The sequence below is a fragment of the Polypterus senegalus genome, chromosome 3 (genome assembly GCF_016835505.1).
Source record: "Polypterus senegalus isolate Bchr_013 chromosome 3, ASM1683550v1, whole genome shotgun sequence".
Lineage (NCBI taxonomy): Eukaryota > Metazoa > Chordata > Cladistia > Polypteriformes > Polypteridae > Polypterus > Polypterus senegalus.
This window is the reverse complement of record NC_053156.1, coordinates 13,711,100-13,721,126: the sequence shown is the minus strand read 5'-3', so window position 1 is coordinate 13,721,126 and position 10,027 is coordinate 13,711,100.

Genomic DNA, 10,027 nt, shown 5'->3' with positions numbered 1-10,027 from the left:
TGTCCAATATTTCCACACGGTGGTCCCACTTTTCAGAGCTGCTTGTCCACCTGCTGGGCTTCACTTCTCCTGAGGGGGCCCACGATGTGAGGTTTGCAGATGCAGCCACCTTGTACGATATGCGAAAGCCAAGTGTGGACCACCAACGGTCAGCAAACCCAAATGGGATTCTCGGCGTGGACGCGGACGTCAGATTTGTGAAGTCAGGTGGGCACTTTTCGCCACAGAGTACAGGTGGGGAGCGCGGGCCCACCGTTTCAGTTTTAGTGCTGCTATAACCGCATTGAGCAGCAGAGGGAGCCGTGAGAGAAAGTCTGGAACCAGAGACCCTGCTGGCCTGGTGCCCAACACCCAAGGGCAAGGGTACCCCTCATCAAGGTGGGGGTCTGTGGACCTCGCTGAGTGAACGCCATCTGAGTGGAAGGCAACCGTTCCATAGGCACAGAAGAAGTGGGGCCGAATGACACCTGTGTCCCTCTGTGGGGGGCAACTCAGAGCTCCAGACTTATGACCAGCGGAGCCACATGTCCTGGTGAACCAACTGGGCAAACTGGTAAACCAACTGGGTGAGCTCACTGGACACACTGCTGAACCAACTGGGCGAACAGGTGAGCCAAATGAGCAAACTGGTAAACCATCTGGGTGAACTGATGAGCCCACTGGACAAACTACTGAACCAACTGGGTGAGCTGATGAACCAACTGGCTGAACTAGTAAACTGATTGGGCAAACTGGTAAACCAAATGAGCAAACTGATGAACCAACTGGGTGAGCTGATGAACCAACTGGATTAGCTGGTGAACTAACTGGGAAAACGGATAAACCAAATTAGCAAACTGATGAAGCAACTGGGTGAGCTGGTGAACCAGCTGGGTGAATTGACTGGACAGACTAGTGTACCAACTGGGTGAACTGGTGAACTGACTGGGTGAACTGGTGATCTGACTGGGCAGACTGGTGAACCAACTGGGTGAACTAGTGAATCAACTGGGCAAACTGATGAACCAAATGGATAAACTAGTGAACTGACTGGACAGACTGGTGAACCAACAGGCCAAACTGGTGAACTATCTGAGCAAACTGGTGAACCAACTGGGCAAACTGGTCAACCAACTGGATGAGCTGGTGAACCAGCTAGGCAAACTGGTCAACCAACTGGGTGAGCTGGTGAACCAACGAGGTGAGCTGATGAACCAACTGGTTGAATTGGGGAACCAACTGGGCAAACTGGTAAACCACTTACCGGGTGCTTATGGTGCTCACAGAAGAGGATTTGCCAGACGATGCCACTTTGAGATGGCGGAGAGCTTCCTGATGCCACAGTTCTGAGGGTTTTACTGATGTGGTGCCCTTTGGGTGCCTGGGCTTCACTCCCCCGTCATCAGACCAACAGCTGTTGATCCATCTCAGAAGAAACCAACGTGTGAGCCCAACGGCACTGAAGCTCATCTGGCAGGACAAGGAATTCAGAAAGTGGTGGAGATGAAGACTCCATCCTCGTCATCAGTGTCATGTTGTCCAGTGGCACTTGACAACTCAGTACGTGGCACAGGACAACCCACGAGGGTGGCATCACAGGTTGCCATCTCTCTGGTCCTCACCTCTACAGGTACTCGAGCAGCTCGGCCCTGCTGACCTCCACCTGTCTGTTGGGTCACGGTGACACACAAGTCACTTCTCTAAGGTGTCCTCACCAGTCGGTGCTGGTGCAGAGGCCTTCATCTTCTCGCATCCCCTGTCAGTTGTGCCTCCTCCTTGCCCTGTCAGACTTTTATCGTTTCACGTTAAGTTTTATCCCATTCTTGCCGCCATTATTGTATCGTCACCACGAGGACAGCGCTGTGACACTTCACGTGACGCAGCTTCTCCCATTTCTAAAGGCGCACAGGCGTGCAAAGACAGCACGAGAAACGGCGGTGACAGGCGGGCACCTGTAAAGCGTACAAGGTCCTCAAAGGGCAAACCGGGAGAAAAGGCTCAAAGCCGAAAAGTGACAAAATGATGAGTAAGTCAGAAATCGAGGTGACAAGGACAAAACCAACATCAGGACACCCAGCGGCCGATCCGGAAATCGAGAAATACTCACGACAGGTTTAGTCCACAGCTCTGCTAAAGACCCCTCGAAGGGGGCTGCTGTTTAAACCCCCAATCTCAGAGGCCACATCCCTCCCATGACATGAAGGGTTGCCCCGGCAACTGAGATGAGCCGCGATGGACTCAAGGCACCCAAGTTGACCGTCAGAAGAAAAAGAGTTTCAAATAACAATGCCAGGGTGCCAGGCGCCCGACACTCACCAGGAGCGTTTGACATCTGCCACTTGGCATGGAAGCTTTCGAGCACCCTCTGCAGGCAGGCACTTCACAAACTTCCTCGTCAATTGTCCAGTCCAGATGGGCAGGCGGACCACCAAGCCCCACAAAAATGAGATCGGCGAAGTTCTACAGGAAATAATTGAAAGAAGAAGAGGGGTGGAGGACAAGACAGCAGTGTCACCTGCTGCAGTGCCCCTTGACCTTGCACTTGACCCTGGGTGGTCCGTAGAAGAGGAGGAGGACACTGGGTAATCCCCTTCTGTCACTTAAACATGCCAAATAATTCACACCCCATTTTCTGCTTGTCGTCCCTTGTGTTTGACCCTTGTAAGTGACCGGACCCCCACCCCAAACCCCCCTACCGCTGCATCCTGCAAAGTCAAAAGAGAGAAGAAGAACATCACAGCGGCACCCTGCCATCACAGTGGGCTTCTTGTGTGAAAACCAATCTCCCTCCACCTCCCAATTTGGAACCTGTTATTCAGGGGTCCTTAACTGCCACGATCGGCTTATTGATCGGGAATCAATGAAATCGACTTTCAACGGTCGTGTGGACGAGAGTCGGCGGGTTAGAGAGCAGGAGGTGGTCAGCGTTGTGGCACAGCCCTTGCCGAGTTGCTGTATGATGGCTGGCCACTCAACGTCCTTGGCAGATGGCAGCCAGCCAACGTGATTTGCTTTATGGACCGAGGGTCCCGGTGCTGGCGGCCCCCCAAGGTAAAGGGTTAAGTGGTGAGCTGAAGCAGATGTCACTTTTAATTTCAGGCTTTCTTTCAGATGAAGGTCACTCAGGTGGACACCTTTAACATCATCAGCACACCTCGCTGTCCGTCCCCTAGAGGGTCCACTTTCTGTGCACCTCATCTCCTCTTATTTGTGCTTCACGGAGAGTTGACTTTCAAACCACAGCCTCACTGGGATGGACGATGGAGATGCATGGCACCTTACAGCCTCGGCATGTCACATAAAGCCAACGATGAAGTGGGTGCTGGATGGGCACGGGCAGAGAGTGGTGGGTGATGGGCCACATTCAACAGCATGTGCCACAGGCAAGAGAAGACACAGAGAGGGCAGCAGAGACTCTGGCGCAGCAGCAGCAGTGAGCTGGCAATGACTGTCCAACCAGGTCCTGAAATGGGAGCTGAGGGGAAAGCGGACCACTCCAAATGCCCAAGGGGGGTTTAATGCCCATAGCATATTAAGGACATAATGGACCACAGGCCGGCCAGCTCCTCCTAACAATTTCATGGTGTGGTCAGCCTGTCCAGTCAGCTCCCAACACCCAGTGCAGGATATGGGCATCCAATGGGCACTCGTGGCCAGAGACTCCACAATGGGTGAGATACGACCACAGGAAGTGGCATCAGCTTTGCCAGCTACCTGTGGGCTGTTTAAAGATGGCCTCACATTATCCATTACTGGCCGTGGCACGTTTGGGTGGCACTTGTGGCCTGATGCTCTCCAGCAGGCCACAGAAAATCACACCAGCCTGGCCAGCTGGCCATGCCAAGCACATTAGCAATGACATCCTGGTGCTGGGCATCCACAGCATGGGCACCTATGGCTTTCCACCCTGGTGCCTCCACAGCCGGTGAGAGATATCTGCCAGGTGGACACTTTTGTCCATAGAAGGTCCACTCAAGGCTTTGTAAGCTGTTCAGAGACCCTCCACTGCCCCGGGGGGCACCCATCATGCTGACAGCAGCACCCTGAAGGTGTGGCGACTCCGAGCCGTGTGGTTTAACTGCTTTGACCGGATGGGCAGGTCAAGCTGCAGAGCCCTGACGGGACGAGGATGAGGTGTGGCGCTCTGCTAATCTCGCCAGCCTGCTCTCACCCGGCAGTCCTGTCACAAAGCGTTTCCCACAGATGGCCTCTACCAATCCTGAGCCGTGAGGACCCACCCTGAGGACGCCTTGTACAGAAGACAAGAAGGGCGTAAATCAGGCAGCAGGCCGCTCGGGCCACAACAATGGGAACAGAACAACAATGGCCCCCCCAACTCCTCTGAAGGAGCCCCCAGCCGCAGTAGGTTACCTGCAGTGACTTTTACCCGTTGGCGAGCTGCCACAGAGGAGGAGGAGGAGGAGGAGTGGCGTCAAGGAATCTGAGGGGCTCTGGGGGACAGAAGGAGCCGCCAGGGAAACAATAGAGTGGGACATCTGTCACACTCTGCCGATCACCTTCTCGGGACAATGGCGGTGGGCCGCTCTTTCACAGGGCCGCTCCGTCACACAATGTCTCCTTTGTTGGGCATAACAGCTGCATTTAACCCCTTCCAGCCCCGGCGCTCCAGCGATCTGATCTGCCTGAGTAATGAATGGCATCTCGAGTTTCCAATGCGGGTGGTGGAGCTGCGCCTGTGGGTAGAAGTGACCTTTACAGAAAAATGAGGGGGGCCAGAGGGGGAGGAAAGGTTGGTGTCCGGAGACATGGAGAGGAACAAGAGAAACAGAAACAGACGTCTATGGCAGGGGCACTAAGGAGCGGGTATCCAGGCATCCGTCTTCTAGCCTGCCAAGAACAAGCAGCAGCCTGGAAGGGAGGCCGGTGGTCCATCACAGGACAGACACACTCAGTTCAGTGTTGCTGTTCTGGATAACCAGTGATGCCTTTAAAATGTGACAGACGGGAAGACCCCACAAAGACGGTGACCACCCTGGTATGCAGATTCCAGACGGGGACAAAGTCCAGACTGAGCCCACCAGATACACAAAAAACAAAATGGGATCAGACATCCTGTAGACACCACTTTGTGATGTGTGAGGAAAACCCACTGAATCACAAAGAGAACATGCAGACCCCACGATGGCGGTGACCGGACTGGGACTTGGACAGAGATGGTGCAAAGGGGGACTGCAGTGCTGGGACTGGGGTCTGTATCAGTGCCACATTGGCTGCCAGTCCATTATAGGGCCCCTTCACCCACCAGGCCAGTTTAGAGTTTTCAATTCTCCGCCAGTGCTGTGAAAAAGTAAGTGCCCCCCAGCATACACCATGAATGGCCTCAAACCTTCAGACAAAATGTAGTATCAGAGAAAGGGACCCCGAGTGGGCAAACAACACACTCCATCTATCTATCTATCTATCTATCTATCTATCTATCTATCTATCTATCTATCTATCTATCTTTATATAGTGCCTTTCATATCTATCTATCTATCTATCTATCTATCTATCTATCATATAGTGCCTTTCATATCTATCTATCTATCTATCTATCTATCTATCTATCTATCATTATATAGTGCCTTTCATATCTATCTATCTATCTATCTATCTATCTATCTATCTATCTATCTATCTATAGTGCCTTTCATATCTATCTATCTATCTATCTATCTATCTATCTATCTATCTGTGCCTTTCATATCTATCTATCTATCTATCTATCTATCTATCTATCTATCTATCTATCTATCTATCTAAGGAGTGACTCGTCTCTCGATATTCTGATATTTGGAGATCATCCTGCTGTTTCCTTGCACTGATGTTCCTCCTTGCTCCTCTCCCATTTCTTCATCTGTCTCTTTCTCATCATGGAGTCTTGATCACTGGCCTACAATTTTTTGGTTGTTCTTCTGGGATTCTCTGGGACTTCTGAAAGGAGACATCACGGTGCCCTTTTGATAGTCAGATTTTCCCCACTGCTCCAAATGTTCTGCACCGGGTCCTGGTGCCTTAGAAATGGCTTTGTCACCATGTCCTGATCACTGAGTTTCCACTGGTTATGTCCTCGTCTCTTCTGGACGTTCCTTTGATTAGCCGTCTTCCACAGTCATCAGTTTATTACGTAGCATTTTAGAAATGTTGTTTACTGTTTGGTGGCTTTTCTCTGCTGTTATGTTTTATCTGACATTTGAAGTTGTTGTTTGTGACAAATACACAAAAACAAAGCAGAGGGGGGCAAATACTTTTTCACAGCAATGTAAAACAGGCACATATTTGGGGACAACACACAAAGTCCCCACAGACAAAGGCGTCCTGGACAGCAGGGCTCAATTGCATGGCACCAGTCGCCCATCCATAAGTGAGCCCAGTTAAACCAGTTGAGGGTCTCAGTGGCTGGAGCCTTTCATTGGGGTCATCTGTAAGTTCACCACACACATTTGTTACATTTCTTGTCACGATTTCTTGCCCGTGCCAGTCTCCTACTCCACACCTCCATGGTCAGTGAACAGACGTTGGTGCTGGGATGGGCCGAGCTCCTGGGTTCAAGTCCCAATTTTGTCACCATGTCAAACTTGTACGTCCCTCTGTGTTTGTCTGGGGGTCTCTTCTTTCAAACTCTCAGAGATGTGCATGTTGGGTCACCTGATGGCTCAGAGTGAGTGGGCATGAATGTGCCCTGTGATGGACTGCCAATCTGTCCGGCACTGGTTTCCGCCTCATGACAAGTGAAGCAGAGGAACATCTGGGGGTCCCAGCCACCCTGAACTGGGCAGGTGTCTTAAAAGATGGATAGCAAACACGTGGTTGCTCCCTATGGGATTGGGGGTTTGCAATGATGCCCACCTCAGTTTGACTTTTCCGTGGCACCTTTAGTGGTTCCTGAGGGTCTCCTTTGTTCCCCCCCAAGTGTCGACTTGTTTACGGCTAAACGCTTCCAGCTGTTGCTGCCGAGGAGCAAACAAAGCGACTTTTGAGGAGGTGCAGCCTGCAAACTGAGAGGGGGACTCGGGTGGGACTCGCTGGACACGCATGGCAGGACATCCACTGACCGCTCCCATGGGTCATTCCACCGGGAATTTCAGCCCCCCATCTACACTCAGCATTTACCCACAATTCTCAGTGTTCATTTGAATATGTGTTCTGAGGTGACCAGAGGGGCCACCAGGACCTCCAGCAGGGGGCGCTCTGCTTTCTCTTTAATTCAAGTCCAGATTGAGACCTTGGACTGGAAAGAATACGACTGCTAGTGCAGCCCCCATTTCTGACACATGTTCAAGGGGACAGCGTTTGCCATGAAAGAACCTGTTTATAGCGCCTTCCACCACTGCCAGTGCTCGGAATGATGAAAGGCGCTATATACCACTGTTTGGTGCCACCTTGAGGCTTTGTGCCATTCCCTCAGTCCAGTGTCTTAAACTGGCAGGCTCATAGCAGAGTGGGCAGTGTAACACTGGTGACATGTCCATCAGATGATACTGTCCAGCTGACTGTCACCCGCTGCCATCTCCGCATCCATTCCCATTCATCTGTGCCTTCCCACTGGAGACCTCACTCTTCTCTTGCCCCCCCTCCCCCTTTAATGTCACTGTGCTACTGGCTTTATTGTGAGAAGGTGACAAAGTGACTGTCTACCCAAGCTGCATCACGGAGATGAGCCCACCAACGCCTGCACACATAAGACCCTTGAGACGCAGACCGGATGAGGCCTCTGCCAGCTAAGTACACATATAAGTGACCGGCCCGGCAGGTGGCCCCTCGTCCAGCCTTGACGTCCACTCCGCTGCCCAGCCTGCTGCCATTTACATAAAGCGACGTGCGGCTCTCCGAGATGATGAATAGGAATCTCCGCGGCCGCCTTCCAGCTGTGCGCCCCACGTGAGGAAAAGGACCTGCCAGCGATCCATCATCTTCACAGAGACAGCTTGTGCTGAGGCACGCTCCGCACCGCGCGGGGTTAACCCTCCAGTGTCAGCCAGCTGGGTGCCTGACTGGTGGGGGAAAGGCGCTATAAAGGGGCGAAATCAGCAACACGCTGGCAAAGGTGCTTATTAGGACTGGCATGAGGGTGCCCTGTGCTACTGGGGGCTCTGCTTCAATACACGGAGAGATGCAGACTGAAAGGGGGCTATGTGAGGTCAAGCACTGTGGGGGGCAACTTTAAAAGGTGCCATATTAGGAGTGACACTTTTAATAATGCACACTGCAAAAGGTCCTCTAATTAATCTGACAAGAAAAGTGCCAAATGAAGGGCGCTATACTAAGGCCGCCACTTTGATATTAGCTAATGAAAGGTGCCACATGAACACTGGAACTTTAATATGAAATAATGAAAGGCGCTCTATTAAGGTTACCACTTTGAAGTAGGTATAAAAAGGTGCTATAGTAAGACTGAAAGTTTGATATTAGGTGAAGAAAGGCGCTATATCAGGACCACCACTTTAATATGATGTACTGAAAGGCGCTATATTAGGATTGGCACTTGGATATTAGGTAGTGAGAAGCGCTATATCAGGACTGCCATGTTGATATTAGATAATGAAAGGCGCTATATCAGGTACGCCACTTTGATATTAAAAAATGAGAGACGCTATATCAGGACCGCCACTTTGATATTAGATAATGAAAGGCACTATATCAGGACCACTACTTTGATATTAGATAATGAAAGTCACTATATCAAGACCACCACTTTGATATTAGATAATGAAAGGCGCTATATCAGGACCGCCAATTTGATATTAGATAATGAAAGGCGCTATATTTTAATGACACTTTGATAGTATACAATGAAAGGCGCTATATTTTAATGACACTTTGATAGTATACAATGAAAGGCGCTATATTAAGAATGACAGTTCTGATATTGTTTCCTGCAACGTGCCACATTAAGCCAATCGCTGTTAATGTTTCACAGCGTGAAAGGCGCTACATTCGGGATGATAGCTTTGACATTCCTTAATTGTAAGAAGTTCCATAGTAAGTTCAACGTCACTAGCAGAGAGGCCTGACGGTGGCACGCTGGTGGCCCTCAGAGCTGTGACTTTAGTCCTCAGCAGCTTTGTGTACTCATTTCCTCCTCTACTTCTCCTCCTCTTTTCCTCGTCTTCTCCTCATTTGCTTCTCAGCTGCTCGTTGTTTTCTTCTCGTCTTCTTGCCATCTTCTTGTTGTCTTCTGCAGTTCTTCTCCTCCTTTCCTTGTCATCTCCTCCCTGTTTTCTTGTTGTCTTTCCGCTGCTTTCTTCCCATTTTCTTCCAGTCTTCTTCTTCTTCTTGTCTTCATGTTGGTTTTTCTAAGTTCCCTTCTTCAAGTCCCAAAGATGTCCTGTCAGATTAATTGCCCACTCTAAACTGAGATGCCCAGTGCTGCCAAGATAGGCACTGACTAGCTGTACTGGGTGAGGAGGCTATAAAATGGATGGGTGGATGAAAGGCGCTTTATTATTGGATGTAAAGCACTTGCCAGTGCAGTCAGGGTGTCAGACGCTATATAAAGGATCTCATTTCTTGGTTTCTCTTGAAGCTTCTCCATATGCATGGGTCATTTATGGAGGCTCTCTTTAGCTCTTCATATGATGGTCACTCTGGTCTGCTGTTTCTTAACTGACAGTAAGTTGGTCACTAGCATGGGTCCCCATTTCTCAAGTCTAGGTGGTCAGTTGGGGCCCTCATTCCTAGGGGTCTTCTCTGGAGCTGCTCTTGCTCTGAGCTGATCTTGTGTCTCGCCCACAGCTACTGACCATTCAGATGGTGTCCATCTCTCTTCTTCTTCTATTTCTTTGCGGCCTTACTCTGTTCCAGTGGTCACTCCTGACAGCGTTGAGCAGGTGCCAGCATGCTGAGTGACCAGACAGGCCAACTGTTTCGATTGGCCAGTCTCCAAACCCAGCAGTCCAATGAAGTAGCCGGGCGCTGAATTCCTAGTGTGGCCTGCAGTCCTCGAGAAGACAGACTAAGATGCGGTCGAGCAGGTGCCAGGTCAGACGGGCAGTGGTGTCCTCCCTGGGCTCCGGGCACTCACATTGCCTGCTGTGGGCCTTGAGAA